The following is a 14,465-nucleotide window of genomic DNA, read 5'->3' as shown; positions in this document are numbered from 1 at the left end:
AATTCACCCAAGTCAACAAACTGGATTGATTTCCTTCGCTTGTATTTACTCTAATGAAACGATCAATGCAGCTTCAGGCTTCTCTGCCTCGCTCTACAGTGGCGATCATTCGTTTCTCATGAGGGTTTTTCGCTTGTGTCACAACGCCATTCGTGTGACTTCTGCCCTTCAGGGACACTGTGGAGTTGAGTAACTTTAGTTTGAATGGACCCGCTGGTCTGTGTCCCTCCCTTCCTGCTCCCTCAGTGACGAGATGAGACGGATGAGCTCGTGTGCTGCCTTTCCTGCTCCATGTCGGAGCTGTTGTTATACGCTGGTGTGGTTTCAGTACAGCCGGAGACACGCGGAGGGGCTCAGCGGCCTGCGTGCTGCCGCATGGATGAAAGGCAGATCAAGCACCGGCTGCAAAGCCTCCCCATATTGCTCCCCACCACTCAGTGTGTGTGTGTGTGTCTTCTAGGTGGGATTGAAGGGTGAGGAGGGCAGATGGCCTTATCCTTTTCTGTTGGGGGGGGCTGGTGTGAGGTTCCACTGTGCTCCCACGGGGCCACACATTTTGTCCTACTGCCCCCTAACGCACACAACTCACACACACACCCCTCATAAAACCCCTGATTTCCTCCAGAATAACCATCATAGAATCTACTGTGTACCCGAGTCCCATCCATCCATCCATCCATCCATCAGTATATCTATTTTCTATTTATCTATCGCGTCCTTGCCCCTGTTTGAACTATTTAACCCCTGGACTCTTCTTTTCAGCCGATTCATATGCAACAGTGGCGAGAAGGGGTAAATCTGCTTGTAGGTTGACATCTGGCATTGTCATTCGGGACGTTAGAAAGTGTTATAGGGTTCTTCTCCCCATGCGTCTGGCTTCACAATGGTTCTCGCTGTGCTATTTGTGTGTCTTTATGCGCGGGGCTATTGTATGAGCCCAACTGTTATTCCTGTGAGTGACGAGGGCCGCTACTGTTACAGTACTCCCTGCCTGCCTCCCACTCCTCACGCGGCTCCCGCTCGCCTCTGCCTGCGTGTTCGCGTATCCGGATTTTAAACACGTCTCCTGAAATTTGCAGCTTGACGCCGCCTTATGTAAAAAATAAAAATAAAAACACTGGAAAAGGTAGCATGTGGTTTGCTCTGATGGACTTGCGACCATGTGCTTCTTATGTGACGGTTGCCACGCGGTTTCGGACGGATGTCTCCGTTTATTCTCAGGCGAATGTTTCTCTCGGTGGGGTGGAAGTGTTGAAAGGCCCACATGCTGCTATGCGCCCTGCACTGTTGGCCTGGAGTGTGAGGTGCGGTTGCTTATTTTGTTAAACATTGTTTTTACTGATCAGAGGTAGATTTCAAATGTTAAATGTGTACTTTCCACCATTGAAAGAGGGACACCATGTGTTGTCCCTGAGGGAAGGATTTAAAACATATGGACACTGTACTCCTGCCACACGCACACATCCATGCACAGATGAGCTGACCCCCCACCCCCCCCCCCCCCCCTCCCTCTGAAGATGTTTGCTGTTAGTCCAACTAATCCCAAACTAAGCTGTCCATTTAGACTCAACACTCAGAGGGCAACCGACATCGACTCTGTTACTGTCAGAGAGGGGGAGGAGGAGGACGCATGTAGCGTATGTTGTGTTTTGTATGAGAACTGTAATCAGCTTTCCACACGTATCCTATGATGTGGTCCAATGCACGTGTGAAAAAAAACCGACACTTGCATGGCGACGTACACACACGTGATCATGAAGTGTTGGACAGAGGGGAGCAGGTCAGCACACGGGACAAGGAAGCTAGCTGTAGTTAGTTCCCTCATCACCTCCTCTGCTCCACCTCCCACTCGCCGTTACGCTGCCGCTCCATTTGGGAAGCCTGTGAAGTGTCTGAAAGAAGTGAGCGAGGCTGTCATACTGCCGGTGTAAACCCAAATGTTTTCACCTCTCTTAAAAATTGGACTGGTTTGCAGTCCACTCACGTGAAGCTTGGTACTAAGCATCTAAAGCGTGGATGTCAGACTGCATCCATCCTCCCTTCCGCTAAAAAAAACAAACAACAACGCTCACCAAACTAAGTTATTTAGTCTTCAGTGCTTTTGTTCACGAGACAATTGACCGTGACCCCAGGCCGCTCCCGAATAGGTCAAAGGGGAGCAGAGGCTGGAAGGCGCATGGACGTTCAGCAGCTATCCCCGAAGTGACTGTTTAAGCGCCCGTCGCTTTGCCATCCGGCCAGACACCGGTGAGCGTAAAAGCCGAAAGGTCTTAAATCTGCTCGTCCAGTGGGGGGGGGGGGGGGGGGGGGGGCAATGATTCACCGGCATGTGGGTTGACAGTGATGGGGCAGAGAGCTGTGGAGGACGAGGTTCGGACACCGAGTGCACCACCACGGCTGAGGGTACGCGTCCTTCTGCTGCGTGTTCCTCAGCGCGTTGTTGTCTCCCCATGATCGTGTCATCGTGCTCGGCCACAGAGTGTCTTGCCGTCCGTGCCGCAGACCCCCCCCCCCCCCCATCCTGACCCCTCCTGACCCTGAGTCATGATGGCTTTTGTATAGCTGGAAGACAAATGCCCCCCCCCCCCCCTCCACCTTCCAACCACCTTCCCCGTCCTGCTGAAACATTCATGAAGCTTTAAGACCCTCTCCTCCACCTAATGTACCCTAACCGACCATTGTGGCCTCTCACTGGCTTAGCACCACCTCAGTGCTGCTTCCCGGCATCTAACTTCTTAACACCCCGCCGCCGCCGCTGGTCATTTACGCCCTTACAGCAGTCTGTTGGAGAGACCCCCCACCCCCCTCCACCCCCCTACTGTTTCCTGAGGGGACGAAGGATTACTGCATAACAATTACCTCGGGACATCCATTGAATGCAGCTTCAGGTATGAGGACGGTATGCGCTGACTGTGTTGTGCGCTCCCAGTGTCGCGTTGTTCCCTCTCTCCTCTCTCTTTTCTCCCTCCTTCACGTGTGGTCATCGACGGCCTTTGTAATCTGACCCCTAAGGGCTGCATTGATCTGTTAAGATTGTCACTTTAAAGCAAAGCCCCATTAGGGCTTAAGGTTTGACAGTTGATATCAACATCCTCCAAAGTGTTGGGACACGAAGAGGTGCACTGTGCCCCACATGAAAAGGGGGACATTAAGGTTGCGGAGTGGTGGGGGGGGGGGGGGGGGTAAGGCCTGTGGAGGAGAACTTTTGAGATACAGACTGGAGAAAGTAAGACCAGGTGCATCTTCTGCTTCTTTTTTTTTTTTTTAACAAGCCCGACACAAGACTGGATTTGTTAGGAGAATTGAGCAGATTGACCTCAGCTTGTCATTGGGGCTGGACACTGTGTCCTCTGTGTGTGTCCACCCTGTGTGTGTCCACAGGGAGATCTGAGCCAAGCAGTGTGTTTTACTATTCTCCTGGCCTCCCCACTGTGTTTACCTCTCCGTGGTAAAAAAGCCATATGCTAAATGGGCTTGCATTACGGCTCTGGTTACCCGGCGCTCCGTCTGCCGCACGCACAAACTCCAACATCAAGCAGAACGGACATTTAAGCCATATCCAAGCCTATAAAAATGGAGCTCCATTGATCTGTTTATGCTTTTTTAACAATCTCCCAACACATGAGATTCATCTCGGCCACAGACAATCTTCAGATGGCCATTGATTCATCTGGTAACACCGGGCCAATTAATTAGAGGTGGCAATCACTGCTGCTTTTTGTAGTCAATCAGCATCGAAGCGATATAAGTTACCCTGTGACATTTACCTTTTCAATAATGCAACTCTATGGCGTTTGTTATATTTTAACTAAATATTCAATACTTGAGAAAGACATAAACCTTCACTTAATACAAACTACACATCCCAGACTGCTTTATTGACAATGTTCTTATTGACTGAGGTAATAGAAGTCACTGCGGAGGGCCTAGACTCAAGATACGGTAAGAGTCGGTCCATATTTCTGATAATGTACAATTATCAGAGCAAAACTGATGAGCTCTGCAAGTATTGTCTTCACTTGAGGATTTAGTGGAGCCTGCTAAGTGTCTATACTCTGGGTTTACAAAGGTTGACTTGAAACGTAAAAATGTAAAATGGATTTGTTACAATATAAACCGTATTGGCCTTTCTATGCAAATCTTAAACGGCAACATATTAAAGCATGTACTCAGGTGCACCCGTTGTAATGGCGAAATGTGATTTAAACAACAACAGAGATGTAATTGTTGTACACATTGTAACTTCTACCGCATCATTCTTTGCATGTTGATGAATGTTTTTACATCATTTCCCGGTTAGATAAATAAGTAAAAAAGACATGCAAAGACATTATTAATTAATCAAAATGAACTAATCATGTTTTTTACTTATTTCACAACATATTTAGTGTTTTTGCAACATTTTTTCTTTTGCTTAGTCCACTCAAAAAAATACAAAACTAAACCTAGTGAGCTTGCATAGGGGAATTCCGCGGTATTCCAGCATTATCACCCCAATCATTACCTTCTACACATTCCACATCCACACTGAGCTGTGCTGCCGCGCCACTCTGCAAACTCCAGCAGCAGATCAATGCCTCTGAAATGGAGCCGGGCCTACAGCCACATTAATGGCGCGCGTCATCCTTGAAGGGCTCTTCCCAGAAGACTTTGCCGCTCACACGCTGACACACACGCTCCGAGCACAGCAGCCTGCAGAGGGGAAACAAAGGTCAACGCGGGCCATCCTTAGCCTAGCCAGCTCTGCTAACAGTTAGCGGCTTACATTACAAAGTCCTGTTCACTGAAGACGCTGACAAAACCAGAGACAGTTCTCAGACACAAGGGCGCAGGGGAGGAGGGGGGGTATCCAATGAGCTGCATCTTCTCTGCAACAGGAAGCATCTGTTTTCTCAACATGAAAAATGAATCAAACACCTATCAGCTCTCTTGCGTGTGTGTGTGTCACTGACCACAATGCATCGATACAGGAAAACGTCTCACCGTAAAAGATTGAATCTACAGGACAAAAAAAGAGATCAATAGCGGAATGTGAAGAGAGGAAACAATGTTTTTTTTCCCTCCCCCGTGGCTCCGGGGTGGAGGCAGACACATGGCACCTTCCTCAAGTCATAATCTCTTATTCAAAGGATAATCAGTTAAGATGTCACCTTCAAACAATATCTGTTCAGCGCCTCTACGGGCTACTTGCACGCTGGCTGATTCCATTGGAGGTCGCATTAGCTGCGAGGATGAGCCTGTGATTTGTAAAGGTCCTGGTGGAGCTGGAAGGCCTCCTCGGGGGAGAAAGGTTTTAGATGTAAGCCTTCGCCATCCGCTGCCTCCTGGATGCTGTCAGGCGGCCTGCTGTGTGGAAATGAGTAGTGGGGGGGGGGGGGGGGGGGGCTACCTCCGTGAGTGGTATAAACAGAAAAAGAACTTTAAAACAACATTTTTAACTTCATCAACTTTTTTTAAGGAGATATAAACAGGAATGTAATTAAAAAACTGAAAAGTCTGCTGAAATAATCTTTATATATATATATATACTCACATATATAAATATATACATTTGCCACCAAGATGTTTGTTTTATACAAATAATAAATTAAATTAAAAAAAATAAAACTAATTCCGCAATGGGACCCGAAAGTTAAAAAGTGCCGCTCAGAGTCCAAATCAACAGCAACCGTTATCTTATTTTTGGAGACATTTTGCCAAATATCTAGAACATTTCCTTACACGTTAAGCTCTTTTCCCCCCAATTTCTATCATAAAAATCACTAACAGTCTGATGCCTCAAAGGGGCCCTGCAACTTTAAGTAATCTGGCCCACCTGATGTACCTGTTCTCCTCTCTCCACAGTGCAGCGTGATTGGTCACACACGCTTATCATGTGTGTTGATTCCGTTGAGGAGCAGCCGTTTCCCCTCTCTGTCCTTGCAGCGTTCGAGCCCAGCGCCTTATTGATCACAACAAGTAAGTTAATAAGCTTTGGACTCATTCATCAGCGGGGTAGAGACTGGAACTGCACACGGCAGGCTTAATCAAGTCATCAGTGCCCGTCAAGCATGAACACAGTAATTAAAGGGAAGAGGGAACGTGGAGATGAGGAGGAGAAGAGCAGGGGTCTATGGGTTCGCTTTGGAAAGAGATAGAGAACCTCAGCGCTCCATTTCATAAAGCACAGATTTATTAAGGCAGTGGCCGAGGGAGGCTCGCGGTTCGATCCATCGCCATCTTTTCTTTTTCATTTGAAGCTCTTGCATTAATCCAGCCCCAGTTAATCAACAGCTGAAACACAATCAGCCAGGTGATCCAAACACTGACCTGAGGACAGACAATTCATCCCGCCCTGAGTGGAGCCTCCTCACATAAACAAGACAAAGAACAACAACCCCCCCCCCCCCCCACCACCACCCGCCATCTCCACCACCCCCGCTTAATGACACACACACACACAGCGGAGGAAATCACCAATAATCACCGTCATCGTGGTCATCCTCCATAGTTCAACACTTCAACAGGCCCAGAGGCCTAAAGGGTTTGGGCTTCACTGATTTACAGCAGCTGGGATCAGGCCTTTCGGGAGCAGAGGAAGAGGAAGGCTGGAAGGTCTAGAGTCCCTGATTCAGAGGCTGATGTGTGGATCATCACTGGGACCAGTGTGTGAGGTCGATGCAAACTGGGGCCGCGTCGCTTACAAGGACGTGCTCCCTTTTTTCCACGTCTGAGCGAGGGATCCTCTTAAAACGCTTGAGAACAAAACTGGAGATTGGGAAACAAACAGAAGGATCTCTGGAGATGGTTATTGATCTCTCCATGTGTGCCCTGTTGTTCTTATTAGAGCTTAACAGGTCCGCTCATCCAAATAACAACAAGGCAAACGGTATTTTTGCATTTTGGTTGCCAGATCTACGTCACTGAGAATTTACCCACCATCGCAATGTGTAAATATCCATTGAGGTGTGTTTAAAGAGACACTAGTAGCATACTTTTCTGAAAACAAAGTCACAGTTCTTATTTCAAATGACATTTTAGTGGGATCACTTTCTGCTGAAGGAATAAAAAAGATAAAACGCAAACTCACTCTAAAGTTATTCAACTTTCTCCTTTCCTTTTTCAGTGCTTCGAATGGACCGCCCCCTGTTCTTCTTTATCCTCTTTGTGTGCGACCCACACTCCACTCTGCGTGTTAATGTGTTAGTGTGTGTCGGTAGAATGCGAGCAGCGGGCCTCACTCAGGTGCGCCTATCCCCCCGTGTCCCATTAGCCTTGAACCTGACCATTAGACTGTCCCTTTAACTCCTGAAAATAGCCATCTAATGAAGGCCACTCCCAGACTGAGTCTATTAACTGTGACTGTTGTTGTCCTGTAACCCATCTCCTGCTGGACGCACAACGCTCTACACACAGGTGATTGTGGTGTGTGTGTGTGTGATAGTTAGTTGTTAGTCTGTCAGTATGGCTGCTGTGGTGAGTAAGCTGACAGGTAAAATTAGTCTCAACGGTGGTCACAGAAGCGTGGAAGTGGCATGCAAACACACACACACACACACACACACACACACACACACACACACACACACACACACAATAACAGTTTATGGCCCTATGTCCAGTTTTAAAATCGTTCTTCAGTGTTCTCAAGGAATGATGCATTAACCCGTCCTATAGTCCTAAGTCATTAGTCATCAATATTATTTGTACTATTAGATGAATTTCAGGATGCATCTACACCAGAAACAACACAATGACAGGAGGGATTGTCCTCCCTGTATCTGAACTGGTCAAACATCTGAAACTAAACCGGCCTCTCTAATCACACAGTGCAGTGGACCGCCTGAATGCTGCCCCCCCCCCCCCTCTGGGACTCAAACCAACAACCGCAATCAAAACCCGCTTCACAACTCATAATTAGCACAGGGAGCACGGTTCCCATTTGGCTCCACAATATAAAGCACACAAAAAAGCGACACGCTGTGCCTGAAGTGTGCTGCTAATCCTCCAGGAGCATCCCAACGCGCCCGAAAACACACTCCCACAGAGCAACTCAATTAGAGCGCGGCTCCTTCATAGATCTGTTAGCTCGTCTGATAGCCGGATCACCTGATCGATGAGAGAACAACCACACAGGGTTTACTCCAGTCAGCCGATATTTCGTGTGCGTCCAGCGGTGCAGATGCGGAGACCTGTTGAAGTGCTCCGACACAACGCTGCTGCACAAACAAGGGGTGTGTTTGTGGGGTCGGGTGGTTAAGGGGGTCTACGCCACTGCACAAGAAGACCTCTGTATGTTTTAAAAGGTCGATCGTATAATTGACCCCCATATTCTCATTGATGGGGATCTCGGAGTGACTATAGCATGGGATTCAATTAAAGGCCCAGTTGATTTCTACCCTCCAACACCATCTTCCTGACTGTCCCTCCCCAATGGGTAACTAATAAATGAAGTGAATGGCAGCCCCCCCCCAGGCTCCTTGCGTCGAGGCACGACGCAGCGCACTGCAGTGTGTGCGTTAAAGTGTGTTACAGAGGTTTTCCCCCATTGTGCGGCATGCTTCCTGGCTTACTGTCACAGGGGTAATTGTGCCTCTTTTTTAAAGTGCCTTTGTGGCGCAGCACACTTCTCTGGTGGGTGGTGCGGAGAGGGGGTTGGGGGGGTGGGGGGGTGGGTTGAAAGAGAGAGGGCCTTTTGGAGGAGGTTTGGGGGTGGTTTCAATGAAAAGGGGGAGGGACACTATTGGTAGTAATGAAGGAGCAGGCACGTATGACCAACAATGGATCCCTTGGATTATGCTCCAGACAAAGACAGTGTTGCGGTAATTACAGTGCTGCATTGTGTGTGTGTGTGTGTGTGTGCTGCCGTGTGGATCGGGGCAGAAGGCATTGCTCTATTTGCAGCTGTGTCTGAAGAACCTTCTAACTGTAAGAAGAAGATGTGTTTTTGCAGGGCTTTTAGGATGATCCTGAAAAGGGAAACCAGGAAAGATTGTGTGTGTAGGTAATTTGAAGTTGACATTTGGCTTGATTTTAACTAGTGGTATTACATGGTTTTGTTATTGCTGAAAAGAATCCAATTAGAGACCAAAACCAACAACGTGTGTCTCTCAGTATTCTGAGACATCCACCTATGACCCAAGCTCATATGTACTGCAGGAGTGAAATTTACAAATTGATCACAAACATATTGTTCTAGTTTTTGATAAAACTTTCTTGGATATTGCAGTTTTTTGCAAACGTCACGCAAAAAGGATTAAATAGTATTAATATTGGGTATTCTTTCCACCAGAGGGGGGGGGGGTTAAATCAGAGAAGGCCTCTTTGGAGTGGTTTGGCTCACAAATAAGTATTTAAGGTCAAAAAGGGTCATTTGTGTGGGTTTCGTCCATGTTCACTGTAATGAAGAAATACAGTGTATATCAACTTAGCTGTTAGACGATAATCACACAAAACAATAAGCTACATCAGACTTTAGCTACAGGCATTAATTGTGAGTAGTGTTTTTTGGGCATTAGTAAATATAGAATATCAACACAATTATTCCAAAAATGTCTTCAATCCCCGTCCACGCTTCCCCGCGTCCGCGTCTCGCCTTCCTCCGAGCGTCGGCTGATTATCAGGAGTGGCCCATTTACAGTATGACTGGAAGGTAATTAGTGGGATGAGCCGGGCAAAAGGACCCTCACCGGAGGTTAAGAAGCTCCTCAAAGCGCTCAGGAGGCTTCAGAGGGGCTCGTGTGTGTCCCGGTGGATACATGACAACAATAGGAAGGGTTCATCCGAGTAGGGCCCGCCCTACTCAGAGGAAACAAAGGTGCTCCACAGCTGGCTAACATCTATCCGCAGTCATCCCGAAAGGAATGCTTCAGTTTTCTGATGTCCATAAAATTAGATTTATGTTGTTCAGAAATGTAGACATGTTTTTTCTTGTTGATTAGATTGCCAAGTCTTGCACCCCAAACACTGTTGGCATAATGTCAATCATTCAAGTTGAACTTTTTCTCTCTTCCTCCTTTTTCTAAACAAAAAACAAACAGAATTTAGCATTTATTTTCATAAGATGGCAAAGACACAGCGATGCTTGGCCAACACACAGACCTACTGCGTATAACATCCGGACGTGTGTAACCAATACTACGGCGGTTCAGACGGTCCATCCTTCAGCAGAGGATAGAGCACACCCTCTGCTCGCGGCTCATCACCTCAGCCCGAGGGCCTGAAAGTTGCAAACATACTTCAGCTAGTAGCTTAAGCCTCTACAGGGCAATTATTCCATTCAGATGGAGGTAATTGTGCCCCATGAATATGAAATGTCCGGCAGTCCCTCCTTTAACATTGTGAGGACTGCGTGGATGCTCTCGGAGGAGGACAAAGCCTTAAAGGCATGGCCCATTTCCATATGTGTTAAGGGGAATAGAAGAGGGCTTGAAACAGCCCCTGTGTTTACAGTAAACTCAGGGTCTCTTCTCCATGACAGACATGCTGAGTATGCAGCTCAGCTGCCCCCCCCTCCCAACGCCTGCCATCGGATGTCTATCAAAACAACATGAGTTGAGCTTTAGTTACTTATGTGCACTCCTGTTTTGGTTAAATAACCTCCGGGCTCCCTTTTTGCTCATTTGTTCAAAAATCTAAATAAGTTTGATGAGGGTGAGATCCAACTGAATAGAGATGTTGATTATTGATTGATGTACCTTAATATTGGTTTTAGACTGAAATAAAATCAGCAAATTTCACAAAAGAAGAAAAAAGTATGTTGTTTTCTAGCATGTAAGTATTTGATAGCTTATTTGAAGTTGTCTTAATATAAACAATTAGCTTTACAGTAATCCATAATCAGTCAAATGTTCTCCAATGCTCCACTCAGCAGGTGGGAGAGGAAGGGGGGGGGGGGGGTTCTCGTGTTGTCACTGTTAAAAAAATCCCCACAGGCAATGTGGAGCTATTGTGCTCCCTCAAGCAATGAACATATTTGTTAATGTCCTGGTGATTTATTAGGAAAGGCACATTTGGCCAGTCTTTGTCATGGAGGGGCCGTGTTTATGTCCCCTCGCTGGGTGACCTGCGGCCTACCGATCGGCTCTTGCAGGTGATGGTGGGTTTGAGGGTGATGGGTCTTCAGGGGATGGGTGTGAGGACTTTTGCATAAGTATGGGGCCCCAATCTGCTAGTATGGCTCTGCACAGCGAGGGGGGCTCCGCAGGCTTATACTGGGGGTCTTTATTTTGGGGCCCTTGCACTTTTTAACTTAATTACTACACCAACCCTTCTGTCCTGATCTGCTCGCCTTATTCATATGCATCGGCTGCTCTCTGGGTTGCAAAGTTTCCAGTTGCAAGCCCTTCTGAATGGGTAACCTAATTTGGGGAGTAGTCCCAACAGCAGACCAGGGAGTCTCTCCACATCACAAGAATGTTGACCCTAGAAAGCGGCGCAAAGAGGACGGCTAATTTAAAAGGAAGCCCTTCCAGTAAACAGAACGTGGTAAAACAGTACCACAGAGGGTTACAGTTCAAAATAGAGTCCTCCTATATCTCTGAGTGCTGTTGTAAAGCCATTAGCTGATGAAGCCGTGCAACAGACGGATGGATTGTTTTCTTTCACCTCTCTCGTCGCGCTGCATAAGCAGCCAAAACAAACCAAGAGGCCTTAAGATGAAGAGCCCCCAGAACATTTAGCTTTAATTACAGTTCCTGGCGAGGCAGGTATCCTGCAGTCCTGGAACTAGCAGCACCTCTGACTTCCAGTTACAGATGGACACACTTCAGTGTCCATCATCGTTGTATTTTCCCGTACGTTACTTGGAGGATGTGATAACCAAGGCTATGCTGTGTGAAGCACTGTTGGTGGGGGGAGGGAACGTACAGTATATCTATGAGCACACATGTCTGCATAGGTAGACGTGGGAGGCCCTTTAATAGCTGCACAGGCAGACATAGAGAGCTGAGAAACAGACTGTGTTTCATTAGGGATTCCTGTAATGTCAATAAAGTTGGGATGGTTAACAGGAAGAGTGTGGGATGGAGCGGGGGGAGACGGACCCAAGGCCGTGGCAAGTGTCGGGCCGGGCTGCAGATGATGCTGATGGTCAGTGACGGACAGGAAGATACCTCACAAGCACATCGTTGGAACACAAAATAAACGAAATGCCGATCAAATGTAAATATCATTGGCTGTAAAATAGTATAATAACTATTTTGTTTTTTAAGCAAATTAAATAATTTGCTCAGTTTTTTTCTCCTCCTTTATTTGTTAAATGTGGAACCAAAGTGGGACCCCAATAATTTGTCAAATGCATTATATATAATATATACCTGGTCAGGAAAAGATTCAAAAAATCCATTAAGATTGAAGAAAGTCGGCACAAACAGGTACTTCCTAGTTTGTCATTGTGTCATTTGATCAGCCCACCTACACATGACGCAGTCCTCCGTCTCTCGAGGACTGGGCACCATCTACTGGTCTTTTCACACCACACCACCTCTCTGCAGATCCCGGCCCGCACTGAACTACATCGCGCACCAGGGGGCGCTGTTGTGTTTCTTACCATAAGTGAAAGCATTTGAACGGTTATGAAATGTAGTACATTGTGCCATCTCGCTACAAATGGATCCAAGACAGTGGGGGGGGGGGTTTAAAGAGGGTTTAAAATTTGATTGAGTTTCCTGTCTATAAAACGTTCATCACCACCACCCGACGAGCCAGCTCACCGGGGAACGATCCATTTCTGCGGAACACTGTTAGTGTGTCCACCAATACAGGGATTTTAATTAGATTTGATTTTTGACCCCCACCCGAGAGCGATAAACATATTTTAACTGTGTTCCAACAAGAGGCCGTACGTTGTATTGTGAGAAATGCCACGCAGCAATAGCGGACCTTTCGATATGAAGGAAAGCTTTGTTACGCGGCCCCTTTTACAAAGAAATGCAGGCATGCTTGTTCAGTCTCTATTGTGCTGGTTCACTTGCTCACATGGGAAGTTTAGCGTGTGTTTTTTTCTCACCAAAAACACGTGGCCTTCTGTACTGCACCGTACATTAGAACTATTTCATGAACATAACCATTAGCGTTTAGTTTATAAATTACACTTGCAGCATATATTATGTAGTAGCAAAATAATTAAGCAATACATACACTTTCTCTACTATAAAAGATTTCATGCTTTATCTGCACAGGTGCTTTTCCATTATCATTTGTGGAATAATTCCTCTCCTCAGGTGTATTCATGGTGAAAGGAGGCCACAGAGGCCTCCAATGGACCCTGATGCTGCTCACTGATCCCTAAGAAAGACTCTTTGAATCTTCACACTTTGGAAAATATAATCTATAGCCTGTGTGTGACTTTTGTAAAAAAAAAGATGTATTTTTAAGAGGCATCACAAACATATTAAGCATTTGCTTCCACTTGTACCACATTGGGTTGTGAAGCAGCGGTTTGACATTCAGGTCTGGTTCCTCCAACAGGGGAACAAAATAGCATCAGAGTTAGAACTGGAGGAGGAAAAGCGGGAATTATTCACCCGCCTTAGTCCAGGTAATGAATGACCTTGGGGGAAGTCGTCCATCCCGTTGACAGGCTGTCAACTCCCTCTCTATAGAAAAGGGACAAGTTAATTAACATTTTCCAATCCACCCCCAGTCAGGGACTTTCAAAAATAAAATATAGCATCAAATTGTTATGTTTCTATTTAGAAGCTTGCAAAATCGCCACCATTATGCCCATTTTACATTTTTGACCTTATAAAACAACAAAAACATTGCACAAGGCTTCACAACAACAACACTTGAGGGAACCAAACCTCTTCTAAATCTTCTTTTGTTTGATCAAACTGCACATCTCTGCTTTCCGTCAATCAATGCTGGGTCAAAACGGGGACGATGCTGTCCATATTCACTTAAAAAGCCACCATATGGGCCGAAAAGCATGCTGGTACATGACGTCATGCACTCTGTGTAATCGAAATGATCAAATTAAAATACCAATTCATTCGTGTTTCCAAACATGTCACGTCTCAGAGAGTCACTGTTTCCCATCACAGTTACATTAGTTAGATCGCGAGCTGAACGTACGTTTGTTTCACGTAGGAAGGAAACTAGAAGTCCCAGAATGCCTGAGGAGAACATTCATTCATAGGCAGGTTTGATGCGTTCAAGTTACCTTCTCCTCGCGGGGTTTCAGAGCATTAGGCCTCGGATCATATCATTGTGTGTCTGGGAGAAAAACAGACTTTGTAGAATCTACGTTGGTGATTATTTTCTGCTTAGTTTTGGAGCTCGAGTTTCACATACCTAGTTTGTTTTATAAATGTAGAAATAATAATGAAAGGTCTGCATGGATGAGGGAAAATACCTAAATTACTTACTACGTGATCATCGTGTACGTCGCGTTAATTAAGCTCTCTAACTTAATTCCCACCCCTACACACACACACACACACTCGCGCTTGATTGATTAATGCTTCTACCTCTAAATTGTACGA

Source organism: Pungitius pungitius, chromosome 19, assembly GCF_949316345.1.
Source record: "Pungitius pungitius chromosome 19, fPunPun2.1, whole genome shotgun sequence".
Taxonomy (NCBI): Eukaryota; Metazoa; Chordata; class Actinopteri; order Perciformes; family Gasterosteidae; genus Pungitius; species Pungitius pungitius.
The sequence above is the reverse complement of the archived record's forward strand: the minus strand, read 5'-3'. Positions refer to the sequence as shown.